Source organism: Lissotriton vulgaris, chromosome 1_2, assembly GCF_964263255.1.
Source record: "Lissotriton vulgaris chromosome 1_2, aLisVul1.2, whole genome shotgun sequence".
In the NCBI taxonomy this organism is placed as follows: Eukaryota; Metazoa; Chordata; class Amphibia; order Caudata; family Salamandridae; genus Lissotriton; species Lissotriton vulgaris.
In genome coordinates this window covers 42,263,998-42,283,700 of record NC_141686.1, presented here as the reverse complement: position 1 = coordinate 42,283,700, position 19,703 = coordinate 42,263,998, and positions in this window count along the sequence as shown.

Below are 19,703 nucleotides of genomic sequence, written 5' to 3'. Positions count from 1 at the left end.
CATCACTTGTATTGGCCCGGCTGGACCCCTGTAGATCTGCCCAATTACCTAGCTGGGGGGACGGAAATGCGAGGGTTGCATGTGACCTTCTGCGGCTCAGAGCACTCCCGGTTAGCACAGGCTCTGGTCGCTGTCCAATTGTGAACCGCGGATACCCCTCCTGGACCCTGCGCGGGGCAACTACATTTGACCTTCTTGGTAATAGATCACCGACCCTGCATAATTGAACTCCTTCTGGTTGCGTCCTCACCCGCGACCTGCCCTCACTGGTAGTGGTGGTGCAGCAGTGCGGAGTCCTTCCATCATACCACATGGAGAACTCACTGGCCCTTATCGCGGCGCCCTCTGCTAAGTGTGGATGGCGGTGGAGGGTGGGGCACTGTTCCTCTGCGGCAGTATGTCATCTCTTTGGAACGCAAAGAGGGAGCCCTCGGTGAAGGACATTTTTGCTAAATCTGCTCCTAAGAGGGGCGAAGGAGCGAGTGGCCATGTACTCTCAGACCCACAAGCTGAGGCTGATGTTGTTAGTGGTGCGGAGGGCCACAACTCCCCTATCACTAAAACCTTTCTGGGACGTCTCTTTGGAACACTGCGGGAGGACTTTGCTAGTCTTAAGCGGGAAATCATCAAACAACTGTGACAAGAAGTAGAAACAGTGGGCTCGAGAGTTGCCGTATTGGAGGAGGGCCAGGAAGGACATGAAGAGGAGTTTGAGGGTCATCAGCAGGAATTGTTTGCCATCCACACATCCAATTTGGACCTCCGCTACTGCCTCGAGGATCTGGAAAACAGAGCCCGCCGCTCCAACATGCGGATCAGGGGCGTTCCACTCTAAGCAATCTCGGGTTCCTGAGACAAGCTGCTCATTTGTCTTTTCAAGCAGGTTGAGGATATAATCTTGGCCCACTGCAGGATGAGGAGATAATCTTAGCCCAGGTGCACAATGCTGCCTGCCCGTCCACTGTGCCAGGACAGCCATAAGACCTACTCAACTGCCTTCACTCCTACCGCCAGAAAGAAACAAACATGACTGCGGCACAATCCTCCATCACCTTTCAGGATCACCGCCAGTGACTTTACCAAGGCCTCTCCCCACTGATATTGCAGTGCAGAAGGGAGCTCAGGCCCCTCACAGATCTTCGCTGAGATAAGAATATTAAATGCAAGTGGGGACACCCGTTCCGACTTCAATTTGTGTGGCGGGTGGAGACCCACACCGTGCAGTCCCTGGAGAACGCGCGGGCACTTCCTGGGATGCCGGTTCTGAGCCCTCCCTTGAAGGCTGCCTCCCCGCGACCGGATCCCTCGGCGGCGGCACCAACCTCAAGTTGGTCCAGGCGATGACGAGTGAAGGTTCTGAGTAGGCCAACTGAAGCAGACAGTCGAGAAGCACACAACAAACTAATCCAGCAGCTTCAGAGAGAAGGCAAATCCGACCAAACAGATGGAGGCAGTTGACGGTCTTTTGTTGCTTCACCTCTGTACCATCCCCCTCCCAATACTCCAGTTGCGCCCTGATCACTGATGGATATGTGTCAATATCCGGTGTTGGCCCACAGATATAGGCATTATCTCCCAATGGGGCTCCCCCTTACAACTGCTACTTAGTTTGTGACCAAGCCGACAGCATGAACCCTATTGCATACTAATGGTTTGACCCCAGGTAGGGGGATTGTTAGTGTTGTTGTTTCCTCTCCTCTTGGAATAATATATCCTTCGCCTTCTGTGATTCTTTTCATCACTCTTCTCCTATTGTTGCCCTAATATGCTCCCTTCTGAAACTGTGGCGCTTTTCTCTGGGGGTCATACTGTCTTACAACCACTCTCACATAATGGTGTGACGCTAAATGTCCTTAGCCTCAGAGTGCGTGGCCTTAATGCACTGTCTAAACACATGGCACTCCTTTCCTACCTACGGGATTGCAAGTGCAACATATGCATGTTGCAGGAAACGCATCTACTGCAAAGTGACTGGCAAACGCTCCTCTCCCGATGGTTCAACAGCCAGTTATTCTCCTCAGGGGGATCCAAGAGAGCAGGGGTGGCTGTTCTGCTCGCCAAACACTTAGCAGGGAGGGTTGAGAATACTTTATTAGACATTAGAGTTCATCTCCTTGTGTTTGCTTTGTTCGCCCTAAGTTGGCAGGGTTTGCCCAGACGTGGGTCCCTTGCTCACTTTGCCACTGGATTCAAGCTAGCCCGGCTGATGGTGGCTGTTAGCCCGAAACCGGTCCCAGGATGCTTGTTTCCGGTCCAGGGAAGACATTGTTTGGCAGTTTGGTCTGGACTGTTCCCATGAGGCACAGGGTCAAGACTGATTTGCATATAGCTGCGTCTGAACTGGGGTGGCGAAGTGAGCTAAAGAACGATGATGGATTCCACCCAGATCTGTGACTGGGGTGAGTGTCTGAAAAGTTTCAGCTCTCCGTCCATCATCTCCTTGTGTTTACTTTACTTTATTAGACATCCCAGGTAGACTGTTAGCATTGCAGATTCTCTTTGCAGGTACCACCTACACAATTGCCACAATCTATGTCCCAAACAATGTCCAGGAAGCCTTTATTAGAGACTCCCTGGGGCATATGTACAAGGAGTTAACCCCGCCTTAGCGGCACTTTTTTGACATTATTGCAGTGATTTTTTTATTGTCATATGTACAAGCTGTCGCTAATCTCATGTTAGCGGCAGTTTTCCAGCAAAACGTCCATACAAAAGATCGCCACTTCTGTTAGAGATAATGACATGCAAGGGAGGCGTTCCCGTGCAAAAATGGCAGCTTTCCCCACTTCGCAATATTTACAAGGGAATCCTTGAAGTTTGGAAGACCAAAACAACTGCCTCTAACTGCAGTTTTTTAAGACCAGAAAGTATTTGGGGCCTCATTTCAGCAGGTTTTGGTGCTGGGCAGTGCTGCAAGCAATGTTGCTGGGCTGCCCTGCGACAAATCGAGGGCAGAATACACACCATCAATAAGATAGTGCATATTCCTGGACCTCAGACATGAAAAGTGTTGCAGCGCTGCTACAAGACAGTGTTGCAACACTTTTCACTACGCCCTTTTTGCGACACCATGGATGCGCTGTATTAGCTGGACAGAGCTCCATGTTGCAAGTAATGACAGATACGTCTGGAACCCTGACGTATCTGTCAGCGCTAAAGTCACGCATTGCTGCAGTTGTGTCACAAGCATAATGCAACTCCAGCAATGCATGGGGCCAGCCTATCCCTGTGGCACTAGCAGGCGTAAGGTACTGACGCAGTGCCGTCCACAATTTGTTCGCTTTGTATCGCTTTGTTCGCCCTAAGTTGGCAGGGTATGCTCAGACGTGAGTCCCTTGCTCACTTGGCCACTGGATTCAAGATAGCCTGGCTGATGAGGATTATGAATCCGAAACCGGTCCCAGGATGCCTGTTTCCGGTCCAGGGAAGACATGGCCTGGCAGTTCGGGCTGGACTGTACCCATGAGGCACAGGGTCAGACTGATTTGCATATGGCCTTGTCTGAACTGGGGTGGCTGAGTGGGCTAAAGAATGGTGATGGATTAAACCTAGATCAGTTGACTGGGGGTGAGTGTTTGATTTGCTCAAACGCTCTGTCCATCATCCCCTTTTGTATCTCATTGTTCGCCCTAAGTTGGCAGGGTATGCTCAGACGTGAGTCCCTTGCTCACTTGGCCACTGGATTCAAGATAGCCTGGCTGATGAGGATTATGAATCAGAAACCGGTCCCAGGATGCATGTTTCCGGTCCAGGGAAGACATGGCCAGGCAGTTCGGGCTGGACTGTTCCCATGAGGCACAGGGTCAGACTGATTTGCATATGGCCTTGTCTGAACTGGGGTGGCTGAGTGGGCTAAAGAATGGTGATGGATTAAACCTAGATTAGTTGACTGGGGGTGAGTGTTTGATTTGCTCAAACGCTCCGTCCATCACCCCCTTTTGTATCGCTTTGTTCGCCCTAAGTTGGCAGGGTATGCTCAGACGTGAGTCCCTTGCTCACTTGGCCTCTGGATTCAAGATAGCCTGGCTGATGAGGATTATGAATCCGAAACCGGTCCCAGGATGCTTGTTTCCGGTCCAGGGAAGACATGGCCTGGCAGTTCGGGCTGGACTGTTTCTATGAGGCACAGGGTCAGACTGATTTGCATATGGCCTTGTCTGAACTGGGGTGGCTGAGTGGGATAAGGAATGGTGATGGATTAAACCTAGATCAGTTGACTGGGGGTGAGTGTTTGATTTGCTCAAACGCTCCGTCCATCATCCCCTTTTGTATCGCTTCGTCCTACAATAGTGGCAGTGAAATCTGATGGATTTCACTGTGCCACTTCTATGAGGCCTGGTCGCGTGGGAACGCACATCCTGCATACATCATACCGATGCAGGTATGATGTGGCACGGGGGTTTCACAAGGTCACACATGCCTACATGCATCACTTTGCAAATACGGCGCAATGTGGTGCTAGATTTTTCCTGGTCTTTTCTTGAGATGTGCCAGGGCGCAGTTGGAGATCCATCAGTGGTGTTTGCGCGCTGCGGTGTTATTGTCTTTAAGTGTTGGCGAAGTGGTGGTGCTGAGGTAGTTGACGAGAAGTTCTTTGATGGCCTTGATCCAGCTGCGAGGGGGGGCGATGATGGCGTTGATGTATGGTGGGCATGGTGAAGACGTGATGTATGTAATGATAATCAGTCCAGGGGAGTCCGGTGGTGTGGCTGTTGAAGTTGCCGCTGGCAGAGGAGACATGCTTGACCATTTGTCCTGCTATGTGGCTTGTTGCGGTGACTAGCTTCTTGAGTCTGATGTTGGCGAGCTTTCCTAGGAAGGGGTGGTGTACTGGTCACTGGGGTTGTCCAGGTGAAACTAGAGTTCACAGAGTAGGATGTCGTCAGTGGATGGGAGAGCCTGGGATGCAATGAGGTCTACAGACGTATCGGAGAATGGGGGGTCCATTGCCCAGGGAGCCTGCAGATGAGGGTGCCGCAGAGGATGGGCTTGGGGTTGGTCCGGATCTGGAAGTTGAAGTGTTCCATGGTCACCGTCGGGTCATTAGAATGCATGGTCAGAGTGTGCTTCTGTAGGCGATGACTATGCCTCCTCCTGGACGGTCGGAGTGGCCCTTGCGTGTGATGTAGTAGCTGTCAGTGATGGCGATGTCTGGTTTGAAACACATGTTGGTCCTGGCAGGTGATGTGGCGTCCAGGGTTGATGGCAAGGATTGTGCTGGCGTCGTTGTGGTGGAGTGTCCGAGAGGAAGGGTCCTTGGTGCTGAGCATGGTTCATGGGCAGACGGACGCAGACCGGCTTGCCTATGGCTTACCTTTGGCATGGGAGACTTTCCATTACAACACAGAAATTACATCATAATGCCTGTACAACGCAACTTCAACAATGTAGGTGCCTTTACATTGCATGTCATTCCAACGCACTGTGAGAATAGCAATGGAGATATTTAAGTTTCATGGTGGGTATGGGTTCCTGGGGTCAGAGGTGACATTAGGGGTGTATTATGGGGTCAAATATGAAATTTGGGGTGTGCTTTGGGGTCAAATATGAATTTTAGGGTGTGCTTTGGGGGTCAGAGATGAATTTCAGGGTATGATTTGCGGGGTCAAAGATGATTTTTAGAGTTAAGCGTGTGTTTTGGGGCGCAAGGGTTAGTTTTAGGGTTGCACTCACTGAAGTGGAAATAGTAATTTTTTAATCTCCGTTATCCAGCACTTTCCCTATTGTTGCAATATGCGTAGTAGCATGCATTGTAATGGAATGCGATGTAATGGTATGCGTTTTAGCGTCATATACGTTTAGCACACCAGTGGTACGCATGCAGTGTATGGGCGCACAACAGCCGCCATTGAGAAGTGCTATGGGGGGACTGGACAGCTGGGAGGTGGGAAATGCGGGAAAGAACACTAGATGGGGCGGGCGACGGAAGTATGTGTGTGAGCGGGTGTTGTAAATATTTTAATGAATTAAATCTTACCTCGAGGCCGGGTCCCGTGTCTTTGTTGCTTCTGCTCCCCTAAGTCTGCTTCCAGGACAGGAAGTAGGCAGCCAGGCTCCCACCCCTAAGCCAAGTACATCGCTGCAATGTGGAATTAGGTTTGTTCTTGAGCACGGTGACAAGGCTTTCCGCCAGGGGCTGGAGTGGTGAGCATGTTCTCCATGCAGGCTGCAATGCAGCCTGCATTGCAAACAGGGAAGTACGCATGATTGTTTTAGGCGGCCTGAACGGACCGACCAAACAGTCATTGCGCACTTGAGTGGGCATACCACTCCGCCTCTGCCCTGTTCCGTGAGTGGAGAAGCCCTACCCACCCTCCTGCCAGCAAAGGAAACAGCACAATTACATTGGAAAGTTATTATCATGTGATGATTTTTCCTCTTGTTGCACTGCTTGAAAGCAGTGGGGTGATGCTCTTCCGTCATTGCGGATGAGCCGCCACTGGGGGTGCGTCACACCAGGTGTTAGGCCCCAGGCCTACTCTGCTATGCATCCCACCTTCTCCTTACCTGGACATTGGCACCGTGGCGCAATCAGCTGCACTCTCTCCAAATCTGTGACTCAGCCAGCAGGAGCCTCAGCCAGGTGAGATTTCACAAGCTTGGGTACAGCAATCGCCACCAAGTCCACCGGGGAACCTCCTGATGCAGGTGATGCGACATGGCCCACCTTAGGCGTGAAGTTGCAGCGCTACCGCCAAACAAGTTCGGCGCAGCTCAGGGGCATCACCCTCCACAGTATCCGACCAGCGCAACTTCATCCAGGCTGTGATGCAGAAAGGCACCGCCCACCGTTTATAATCGCCTCCATGCATCACGGTGTAGTGGTGGATCATAGTATGCTATGCAGGCTTCCCTAGGTTGGTGCGCAGGAACGCCTCTACCATTCACAGCTCCAAGGGGCTCAAGGCTGTCTTCTCGCACAGGTCAGCAACCTGTCTCCATGCGACCTGCCAGACTTCACCACCATGTAAGGGCGATCGTCACGCCTCAATGTTGACCATCACGGTACATCGACTCCACAGCACCTCTGCATCCCACTCCAGTCTCCAGACGCAGGTCCAGCGAGGCATCAAAGACTGCAGACGCAGGACCAGCGAGGCATCCAGGCTCCAGATGCAGCTCCAGCGAGGCATCCAGGCTCCAGGCTCCGGACCAGCGAGGCCTCCGGGCCCCGGTGACTGTCCGTGCTTCCAAGGTTTTGGATGCCATGGTGTTGCAAAGAGTGTGCAATGAGAAGTGATGCATCACTGGTGTTGCACCGCGATGCGCCTCTTTTCATGCATGTAGCCCTGCATTTCCTTTTCCCCTGGGACTCTGACTGGTCATCCTGGATGTTGGGGGACTTGAGGGGGTTGTTGATCTGTGCTGCACTTGGCCGTGGCTGCTTCGTTCTGCATTCCATTCTTTTTTTGCCTATTTTTCATTGGAGTTCGACTGACAGGCTATTTTTGCTTATAGAGGCCAAAAAACTCACGTTGGGCTGACTGGTGTGCGTTTTTTGCAGCTAATGGGCCTTTCGTTAGTATTCACCCGCTAACGCCGGAATTCCTATCGCATTCACGCTAATGTTACCGGCAGTTTTCACCGCTGATCCATGAAACTATCACAATGTAGCGACGTCTTGTAAACACGTCGCTAACATGGCGATAGTTTTCAGCTGTAGACTGTGGTGAGAAAACTGCAGCTGACTAGCGTTAGCGGTAGTTATCGCCAGTCCTTGTTCATATGGCTCCTGAGTCAACTTTTGTTGAAGGTGGACAAAGGGATACTAGTCGTGGGAGACTTCAACACTGTGATGACACTCACAGAGATTGCACTACACCCAGAGCGGGGCAATCCTGGGGACTCTCTGCGGCCACACAGCTCTGGTTGGAGGAGGTGGGCCTTACTGACGTTTGGCGACACAGGCATCCTGTAATGCTGGAATACAGCTTTTTTTCGGCCGCTCACCAAACTTATCAACAAATCGATTATTTCCTCACAACACCTTGATCTACCGGGACAGACACAAGCCGCACCACACTGGCGCCTTAACACAAGCCTTCTCACCTATGACCAGACATGGTGGGACATACTGACATCATTAACCACCTCTCTGGACATAAATAATACACCAGTGACTACCCCAGCCACATTGTGGGAAACACTTAAAGTAGTTATTAGGGGGCAATTTATCACTACAACTACGACCCTGTGACGGGGAGGACCGGGAGTGGTGGACTACGACGCCCTTGACACCCATGTCTCTCCCCTTTCAACAGCGCGAAACCCCCTGCCAGGAGGACGATTGGCTATCGAAAGACTACGGATACAGTTTGGACGATGAGAACATTAAAGGACAGGGCGCCTTTAACTGCGCCTCTCTGATTGCCGAGACTCCTCCCCTTGATGACGTAGCGGGCCCTGCCGAGCCAAAAGAGGGACAACCCAGGAAGTGGACGGACGGCGTATCCCCGGAGGAAGAAGGAGACGGAATCGGAGACCGGAGAAGGAGAGAGCTAACTTTGAGTCGGGAGGAGAGACTGGACGGAGGAGACGAGACGAGCCCCGGCGACACCAGCAAGCCAGGAGGCCAACGACCCCACGAGCCGCCCCGCCACGCTCCCGGGGGAGGAGTGTGGCTTTCAGAGGTACGGGGCAAGGTAGCGGGTTGGGTGGGACGGCGTCTGCACCCTCCGGAGTAAAACCTGAGCGCTAGTGTAAAAAGTGTATAGTCGATGCGAAAACCCCTCCCTTTCACGAGCACCAGAGCACTCGGCATCACTGTATAAACCTGGCACTTGAGCACTTGGTTCTCCCTCACCCCCGGCCCCACTGCCTGACGTGATGTGAACGTCCCAGTGACCATTTCCTTTTGTTCTCCTCTGTTTCATGTCGATTGCCTTTCCGGACCACTGGGCCATTCCAAAACTGGATCCTGACAGGAGAAGACATCCTGGAGCCTATCAAGAATACCAGAACGGATCCTGCAGCGTTTGCTAGAGAGAGACTTACTAGTAGAAGCCGGAGAGCCTATATAAAAATAAAACCTTCTTTAAAATCTCTGATCAAAGTTTCGGACTCGGTTACTCCCACTACTCCTGCTCCTTTACAACTGGTGTCAGAAGTGGGATTAACACCACAGCCCATCTGTGAAACCGAGATGGACGCCCTAATCCAACACATCAATAAGGGGCAGGAAAAACTTGAGTGGGCTGTACAGCAACAAATCACCTCAGCCCAGGCCGACCGCGAAATGTTCCAAAATACCATTGCGGCTCATATGGAAGGCCTGCAGAAAACCCTGCCACCCTCAATCGTTGCTGCACCTATCGAGGGCAGAAGTCATGTCCCAAACCCCTCTGGGATTGCTTTGCAGAAATACGTCCAAGGGGAAGATCCCGATGCATTCCTGATGAACTTCGAGCGAGCCGCTCGGGCATTGGGGTGGCCAGAGGATAAATGGCCCTTTTTCCTTGCTCCACTACTGACAGGCGAGGCTCAGTTCGCGTATCAAGTGGCCAATCCCATGGGCAATGCCCCCTACGCAATGGTGAAAAACGTCATCCTAGATCATTTGGGCTTAGATCCAGAGGCCTACAGGGTGCGCTTCCGGAAGGAAAAGGGAAGCCCCAATGAGAATCCCAAGACTTTGTTTTTTAGACTCAAGATGGCTGCTGACAAATGGCTAAAACCCGAGTCTAGCACCAAAGAAGAAGTGATGGCGAAAATTTATTTGGAGCAATTTATGGACGCACTTCCCTATGGCTCTCAAAGGTGGCTACGCCAACACTCGGGGCTTACCATCGAACAGGCCATAGAAATGGCAGCGAATTATGCACGGGCCCAGCCCCGGATCACCGGGTGGGACCACGAGAAAACCAATAGGAACATGCCCCCTCTCAAAACAGAGAAGAAACCAAAACCCCTGATGGAACCGTTTAGACCCCGACCACCGAGGATGGAATCCCCTGTGATGCGTGGGCCACAGTGTTTTGACTGTGGCGAATGGGGGCACATCGCTCGTTTGTGTCCCAAGAAACGTACCACCGAAGAGCCCATGGAAGTAGGGTATCTGCCCAAGACAGTGTTCTATTCAGCCGAATTGGGGTCCTCTTTTTATGTGAGTATGCGGATGAATGGCTATGAGGTCAAAGCCCTCCTAGATTCAGGGTGTAAGCAGTCAGTGGTCCAAGAGCGTTTCATACATCCCAGTCAATACATCCCCGAGTCTCTGGTGTACATCAGATGTGTACATGGGGATGTCAAGCCGTACCCCCTAGCTCAAGTCTCCTTAAGCCCAAACCAGAAAGACTCATGTATAGTGAGAGTAGGGGTGGTTGACTCCCTTCCCGAGGACGTTATATTGGGGGTGGACAATCCCGAGTTCCTTGATTTGTTTAAAAAAACCTTAGAGGAGCAGCTCCAGGCAGAAGGGGGACCCAAAGCGACTCTCCTAACCCCAGAACCATGGGTCCTAGACCGTAGTTTTAGGTTTGCCCAGACGGATGATAGGACCCTATACAACGCCTGGGAAAACGCCCACGTACATCATAGCTCTCAGCCCCAGAGCTGCCCCCGCTTTGTGATTCAAAAAGACCTTTTGTACAGAGAAGCTGAAGAAGGGGGTCGTCTCCAATTGGTAGTCCCTGTGTCTTTCCGTGAACAGGTTCTCTTTTTTGCACATGCCCATCTCACTGCTGGTCACTCTGGAAAAGAAAAGACTACAGACAGCATCTTACGCCATTTTTACTGGCCAGGAGTCTACAAGGACGTACAGACATATTGCGCTAAGTGTGAGATCTGCCAGAGGAGGAACACCCACCTCCCACCAGCAGCACCCCTGCAGCCGATGCCCATCATCGGGGTACCTTTCGAATGCGTGGGAATGGACTTAATAGGCCCACTACCCAAGTCCTCGAGAGGAAACATATATGCGCTAGTGATTGTGGATTATGCCACGAGGTTTATTGAAGCATTTCCCCTAAGAACACCTACAACCACCAACATTGCAGAGAAGTTCTTGGAGTTATTTTCCCGCGTTGGATTCCCCAAAGAGGTCCTAACCGACCAGGGCACCCCGTTTACCTCCCGGTTGATGAAAGAGGTATGCAAGTCCTTGGACATTCGGCATATTAGGACGTCGGTCTACCACCCCCAGACCGACGGACTAGTGGAAAGATATAATCAGACTCTAAAGGCCACGCTGAAGAAAATGTTGTCCATAGAGGGTCCCGACTGGGACCGCCTGCTGCCACTGGCCCTGTATGTCCTCAGGGCACAAAAACAAAGCAGTCTCGGCTGTTCAGCCTTTGAACTGCTGTATGGCCGACTCCCAAGGTCGTTGTTGGAAATGACTAAGGATGCCTGGGAGACAGAAGATGAACAGGAACAGAAATCCCTGCTTGACTACACCTTACAGCTGAGGACTAAGTTGGGCAAACTCAGAAGCTTAGCGTATACCAATTTGGAGCAACAGAAATTGAAACAGAAGAAATACTATGACAGAGGAAAGAAAATGAGGCGACTCCAAAATGGGTGATTGGGCATTGGTACTCCTCCCTTCTGTCTCCAAGAAAAACGAATGGACAGGACCCTACGAGATACTGGAGACTGTAGGGAAGACCACCTATAGACTTAAGGTGTCCCCTAATAAGACCCAATGTTATCATATTAACCTCCTTAAAAAATGGATCGGTCCCATTCCAAAGGGGACCAACCTGACCGTCCCCACGAGTGCAGAGCAGTCGTCTACCTTACAACACCTGGTTATTAATGACGCTCTCTCAGGGCAAGAAAAGGAGGAACTGAACTCAGTTTTACGCCCCTTTGCCAGGATCTTTTCGGATCTCCCAGGGAAGACTACTCTGGTGGAGCATCACATAGAGACCATTCCAGGGAAAACAATCAAACAAAGGCCGTACCGAATTCCCGCCGCCCGAAGAGAGGCCGTAAGGAAAGAAGTTAGGGAGATGTTACGTCTCGGGGTCATCCGCCCGTCCAAAAGTAATTGGGCTTCCCCGATTGTCATGGTACCCAAACCTGACGGATCCAAGCGTTTCTGCATGGACTTCAGAGCCCTCAATAACATCTCTACTTTCGATGCCGACCCCATTCCTCGGGTCGACGAATTGGTGGAAAAGCTCGGAGACGCGGTATACATCACCACCCTCGACCTTACGAAAGGGTACTGGCAGGTGCCCCTCCGTGAAGAGGATCGGAAGAAGACCGCCTTCATCACAGACGAAGGTTTGTACGAATTTACGGTCCTTCCTTTCGGCTTGCACGGGGCGCCTGCCACGTTCCAACGGTTGATGAACCATGTATTGAAACCTTTTCCCACCTTCAGTTCAGCATACCTGGACGATATTGTGATATATAGCCGAACGTGGCAAGAACATCTGGAGCACCTGCAGACCATACTAACAGCACTAGGAGATGCCGGGCTTCACATCAATTCAAAGAAGTCGCGGGCTGCCTTCAACCGGGTAAAATACTTGGGATTCGTATTGGGTGATGGAACCATATCCCCTCAGGCGGAAAAGGTGAAAGCCATCAAGAACACAGCCTTTCCGACTTGCAAGAAAGAGTTAAGAGCTTTCCTAGGGCTTGTTGGCTACTACAGACGCTTCATTCCCCGATTCGCGGAGGTTGCCACCCCCCTCACCAATCTCCTCAGAAAAGACGTAAAACCCCGTGAAATCCAATCCCCGTCACCGATGGCCATCAAAGCCTTCGAGGATCTCAAAACCATCATCACTTCGGCTCCTGTCCTTGAATCCCCTAACTTCCGGAAAACGTTCACATTGGCTACCGATGCTTCAGACGTTGGGATAGGGGCCGTCCTGTCTCAGTTGGGGGACGACGGCGTCGAACACCCCATCCTGTTCACAAGTCGGAAGCTATACCCCAGAGAGTGCAAGTACTCCACGGTGGAGCGGGAGTGTTTAGCAATAAAATGGGCCATTGACAAGCTGCAATATTACCTGGAGGGTAGGCCGTTCATCCTTCACACGGACCATGCTCCATTGAAATGGATGTACCAGAACCGAAGTCGTAACCCTAGAATCCTCAGGTGGTTCTTGTCCTTGCAGCCCTACACATTCACTGTACAGCATAGGAAGGGTGTGGAGAATGGAAATGCGGATTATTTATCGAGGGTCTTTCCTCTCCCCGATCGGGAGACTCCAGGGGGGGAGGTGTGTGACGGGCAGGACCGGGAGTGGTGGACTACGACGCCCTTGACACCCATGTCTCTCCCCTTTCAACAGCGCGAAACCCCCTGCCAGGAGGACGATTGGCTATCGAAAGACTACGGATACAGTTGGGACGATGAGAACATTAAAGGACAGGGCGCCTTTAACTGTGCCTCTCTGATTGCCGAGACTCCTCCCCTTGATGACGTAGCGGGCCCTGCCGAGCCAAAAGAGGGACAACCCAGGAAGTGGACGGACGGCGTATCCCCGGAGGAAGAAGGAGACGGAATCGGAGACCGGAGAAGGAGAGAGCTAACTTTGAGTCGGGAGGAGAGACTGGACGGAGGAGACGAGACGAGCCCCGGCGACACCAGCAAGCCAGGAGGCCAACGACCCCACGAGCCGCCCCGCCACGCTCCCGGGGGAGGAGTGTGGCTTTCAGAGGTACGGGGCAAGGTAGCGGGTTGGGTGGGACGGCGTCTGCACCCTCCGGAGTAAAACCTGAGCGCTAGTGTAAAAAGTGTATAGTCGATGCGAAAACCCCTCCCTTTCACGAGCACCAGAGCACTCGGCATCACTGTATAAACCTGGCACTTGAGCACTTGGTTCTCCCTCACCCCCGGCCCCGGCCCCACTGCCTGACGTGAAGTGAACGTCCCAGTGACCATTTCCTTTTGTTCTCCTCTGTTTCATGTCGATTGCCTTTCCGGACCACTGGGCCATTCCAAAACTGGATCCTGACAGGAGAAGACATCCTGGAGCCTATCAAGAATACCAGAACGGATCCTGCAGCGTTTGCTAGAGAGAGACTTACTAGTAGAAGCCGGAGAGCCTATATAAAAATAAAACCTTCTTTAAAATCTCTGATCAAAGTTTCGGACTCGGTTACTCCCACTACTCCTGCTCCTTTACAGACCCATAACAGGGAGATGCAGACTAAAGACAATCAGCTGGAGGCATAAGATAAAGAGCTTGAAGCTAAGCATATGCGCTCTGGATCAGTGGCGATATGTAGACAGCTGACTGCAGCTTAGAAACAACTCCGGGAGTTGGACATGGGTAGGGCTGAGTATGCCCTGCTCGTACCCGCCAAAAATATTATACTGGGGGCAACAGAGCAAGGCAGATGCTCGCACACTGTCTCCGAGCATAGGCTATAGAGCGAAGCATTTCCGAGATAGTAGGAGCGGATGGGGTCCTCCTCCATCGAGAGATAGAGATTGCCAAAGCTTTCCGTGCATTCTACGAGTCTTTATACACAGCAGACCCTCTATTGGACTCAGAGGCTCACGCCTACCTAGAGCTTGTGCCTCAAGCTAACACAGGGGCATCAGTGTTTTCCACCCTGGACGCAGAGATCACCAATCAAGAAGTTTTAACTGCCATCTAACACTTACAGCCTGGAAAGGCACCAGGTCCAGACGTCTACAGCGTGGAATTCTACAAGACATTCACCCCGCAACTTGCCCCCTCTTGGCCCATTTATTTAAAACCCTTAGAGACTAGGGCGTCCTGCCAGACTCAATGTGTATGGCCATAATTACAGTAATTCCCAAAATGGGCAAGGACCCTAAATACTGTGCCTCCTACCGTCCAATCTCCCTTTTGAATGTAGATGCAAAACTCTTCACCAGTGTTCTTGGCCACAGGTTAGCTCCCTATGTGCAGGGACTAGTGGACACCGGCCAGGCCTGGTTCATCCCAGAATGGGGATGCAGTGACAACACCAAACATTTGTGCCACCTGGTGGACAAAGTGCAACGCACATGGACACCCACAGTCCTATCAATTGACGCCGAAAAGGCATTTGATTGGGTGCACTGGCCCTTCCTGCATATGGTGCTGCAAAGGGTGGGCTTGGGCGCCCGGTTCTGCAAGTGGGTTCCAGCATGCTACCGGGCCCCCAGGGTGAGGGTACAGGTTAATGGAAATAAATCCACCTCTATCCCCTATCCGCTACAGGGTAACTCCCTGTCTCCCCTGCTTTTCGAGCTCTATTTGGAGCCCATACCAGAGCACATCGAAATACAGTAGCGGTCGGCAGTAGGTGTTTCTATAGGGCGGTGACGTGGGCAGGAGGAGGGGCAGGGTGGGGGGAAATAATGTATGGATTACGGAGTTTTACAGGTAAGTAAACATTTAAATACATAAAACGAATTTCGTTGCGCCCACTGCATCACCAAATGTGAAGCAGTGCGCGCAACGAAATTCGTTTTATGTATTTAAATGTTTACTTACCTGTAAAACTCCGTAATCCATACATTATTTCCCCCCACCCTGCCCCTCCTCCTGCCCACGTCACCGCCCTATAGAAACACCTACTGCCGACCGCTACTGTCGAAATAACCCTGACATTGCTGGTGTCCGGATGGCTGCAAGAGAGCACATGATTATGCTCTATGCCGATGATGTCCTTTTGACCCTTACCAATCCTGAACAATCTTTAAAGGCAGTTGTGTCCCAGTAGGCTGACTTCGCTGCTGTGCCAGACTTAAAAACCAACCTGCAAAAGTCACTAGCGCACTTGGTATCGCTATCCCCTCAACGGAGAAAGCCAGTTTGGCACCCCTCACATCTTTCAAATGGTCTGAGGGCGGGATTCCGTATCTGGGACTCCAGATCCATGCCACACTCCTGCCCAAAACTATGGTCTTCTCCTAACTACCTCGCACTCGACCCTCACCGCTTGGAAGGCTCATAATATGTCCTAGCTTGGGCGCATAGCATTAGTTAAAATGACACTACTACCCAAGATTCTTTATGTGATGCAGGCTCTCCTGCTTCAACCTCCCCAACTCTCGTAGATAAATTTCAGATACTTAAATGGGACTTCATCTGGTCAAGCAAGGGCGCAAGGATTACCAAGGCTCGTGCCTATTTGCCTGTACAATCGGGCAGCCTGGGTATCCCGAACTTACGCTGTTATTACCAAGCTGCGTAGCTCCACTACATAGTGGAGTGGTCCCGCACCCTGATGGAAAAACACTGGTGGTTTATAGACCAGGCTATTGTAGGCATCCATATCTGGAAGGTACCTTGGCTTTCGAAAACCCACAGGCCGCCAAGTGTCTATGTTTCACCAGTGACTCGTGCCACCAATGGTGTGTGGGACTGTGTTGAACTACAATCTGGGCTCTCAACACCCATTTCAACCCAAACCCCACTGATAAGCAACACCGACTTTCCCCCAGCAGCAACTGGGAGGCATTTCAAGCCTGGCAAGACATCAACTGCAAACGTATCTGGGACCTCTTCGACCCTGGGGGCCTTATGGGCTTTATGCTTCAGGAATCCTATGGTCTACCTGAGACTGCAAAATGGCAGTACGTAGTAGTAGTGCACAGGGTGATGTAACTGTGGATTCGACCGCATGCTAGTAGAATCCTGACGAGCCCGAGCATCTGCTTTAAACCCGCTAGCAAGGAAATGTTCCTAAAAATCGCCCATTACTGGTACCTTACACCTGCTAAAATGGCAGATGGACCCTGAACGGGAGCGATCGTAGCTGGCGGGACTGTGGACAGCAAGGCACACTCACCCACCTGCTCTGGACCTGCTCTAATCTTCAGTCCTTCTGGGAGGGAGTGCAGGAATCCATAAACGCCATCTACACGATGGACATTCTGAAGTTCCCTAACTAAACATTACTAGACCTCCCAAATCCTTTCACCTACCTGTTATAGTCCCCCAGATAAAGGGTCATCAGCCTTGCGCTTGGAGCAGCTAAACACCTCCTTGATTGGTTATACAAATTGTGAGACATAATAAATGTAAATGTAGTGTTGCTTGTATAGCACACGTATCACCCCAGACGTGGCATCAAGGCGCTGTAAGCATACCAGTGAGGAACCCTTCCTGGCCTCTCCCTGTGAATTGCCCACTCCTGGGCACCCCCAAGGTAAAAGCCAGGCATCCTAGCGTTGTTGGGGCCGTTGTGGAGATTAAGCAATCTATTGCCCAGAGTTGCAGCGTGGGACCCATGATTAGATTAGGCACCGAGGTGAGAAATATCAGGTCCGAGGAAATTGAGCCCAAGACCCGCCAAGGCGGGAATTGAACCCTGGTCTCGGGCCACACCTCTGCATCAGTGTATGCCGCTCTAAAAATTGAGCCACATTTCTCCACTTCTAATAGGCATGGGGAAATTAACTGCAGTAGCTATGCAGTGCCTCCCCCTCTTTGACAAAATGTGGCAGCACGCCTTGACATACCTCTCTACTGAATTCTGAGAATTGTTCCATCCCGCTACCTTTGCGTCCTGTATTATCAGCAGAGGCGCCTGCAGAACACCTGAACACTCCCCCACAGATTTCTATACTATTGGGCAATTTCCTATCTCTCCCAGTTCTCTGTTCCTCCTATTTTATTCCTCATATTCACTGCACACTACACTGTACCCTCTGCGCATCCAAGACCTTCTATTCCCATTATCTAATCACCACTGGCCTAGTGGATGTAGGTGGGTAAAGTTGTATTGAACTCTATGGAAAAATAAATAAAAACAGATTTAAACCTAAAATCTTCCTTCTGTACCCAAACAGTATTTCAACAATGCATGGTTTTTCTTGTGTGTAAAATCTTCGCCATATATGGCTTATGTTAGAACTTGGGGTCTCTAGTTGGCAATGGTTTGCACATTTGTCCAAATTGAGACCCTTGCTTCTAGTCAGTGTAAGGGGGCTACACTTGGTAGGGAGAACAATTCGTCAGTTCCTTGCTTCGGGGTAGGAGTACTTGCGAAAAGTAGGCGATGCGTCTGTTCCTTACCGGAGAGGAGGCAATGCGACAATCTCGTGTTGCATCCCGGTTGCGATGCAACAAGATGGCGCCTCAATGCGATGCGACAATCCGGTGCGATGTGACAAGATGGCATCTTTGATGCGATGTGACGACGTGAAGGTAATGCGAGCTCGCCCAACGGCTGTGCGGCGACCCTGGAACTTCTGAGCCATGACAGGCCCTGCCACATGCTTCTCTGGTGATGCGATGGTGACCCTTCCAGTGGCGACGAGCTTCTCTGGTGATGCGACCGCAAACAGCTGCGATGGAGACATGCTTCTCCGGTGATGCGACGGCGACCCTTGCGGTGGCGACACGCTTCTCTAATGATGCGAAGGCAACAGCTGCGGATGTGACACGCTTCTCTTTTTATTTTTTTTTATAAAGTTTTTATTGAGCAGAAAGAGGATAAAATACAATTCATGAATGAGGAGTTTTAAGCAATGGAATTAAAAACAGGTTTAAACAAGATTCTTCTTCTATAAATTGAAATACATAAAGATAAAACATGAATTAAGGAGTGGATTTAAAAAAGGGGGTAAAAGTTTTAAATATGCAGAACCCTAAAGCAGGCATTAATGTACTCATTATTTCATTATTTCACAGCATGTTGATTAATTTTCAAGTACAGTCAGTATGCAGCGATCGCAAACTTGATCATAAAGTGCAAGTGCAATACAGTACAGTCCAGCATGATAGAAACAATGTGCAAAATCCGCAAATTTAAGTGTAAAGTGCAAATGCATAGCTAGTGCAATCCAACCTGAAATAAAGTGCTTGAACAGAACAGTTTGCTTATTTAATTCGGTCTAACAACATTTCATGCCTGCTTTTGAAATCGTTTTAATCTAGTTTTAGCATTCAAACTAGTTTTTAATTTAACCCCCCCTTTATCGTCTCCAAATTCTCGAAGTATTTCCATTTTCTTTCAAAACTTCTGATTGGCATAGGCTTTTTCAAAGTTCCGGGACCTCCTCATTTTGTTAAACGATTTTACATGGGATGGAGGTTCCTTTGATTTTCAATTTTGGAGTATTAGGGAACGAGCAACTGTACATGAAATAAACAATTTTTTTTCCTCATTCTCATTGAGGGAACCTCTATCTTCGGATATACCAAAAAGGGCCAGTTCAGCTGAAGGCGTTAGTGTTTTCCCTATTGCCTCCTTGATGTCTATGAATATAACCTCACAAAAGGATTTCAATTGAGGACAAGAGAAAAAGGTATGGAGCTAACCTCCCTGGCCGGCGGCTAGGCATCTAAAACATTTATTCTCAGCCTCTGGGAACCTTTTTTCAAGTGCTTCCGGAGTCCAATACGCTAACCAGCGGGACAAAAAGGCCATCCTTTTAAAATTAGCGGCACATAACGATTTATAGCCTAGCAAGCTTATAGTTTCCCGATCCTTGTGTGTTATATTACCATTGGGTTTGGTTAAATATTTTCTCTAAATGGCTATCCACCGTATTTAAATGACCACCACAATGGAGCCTTTTGTACCAATTTCCTATGCCGATGATTTTGGCCTCATAAAGGAGTGTAACCAGCTCACCCACTATGGGAAGATGTCCACCAATAGTTTTTCTTAATAAGTGGGAAATTTGTAGATATTCAAAAAAAGTTGGTTGCATGGGAGTAGTTGTTCTAGCCTGGACTTCTTGCCAAAAAAATAATCTGTTTTGGACAAAGAAGTGTCTTAATTCCCGGAATCCTAACTTCTCCCAATTTAAAATTTGGCTACTACTAATT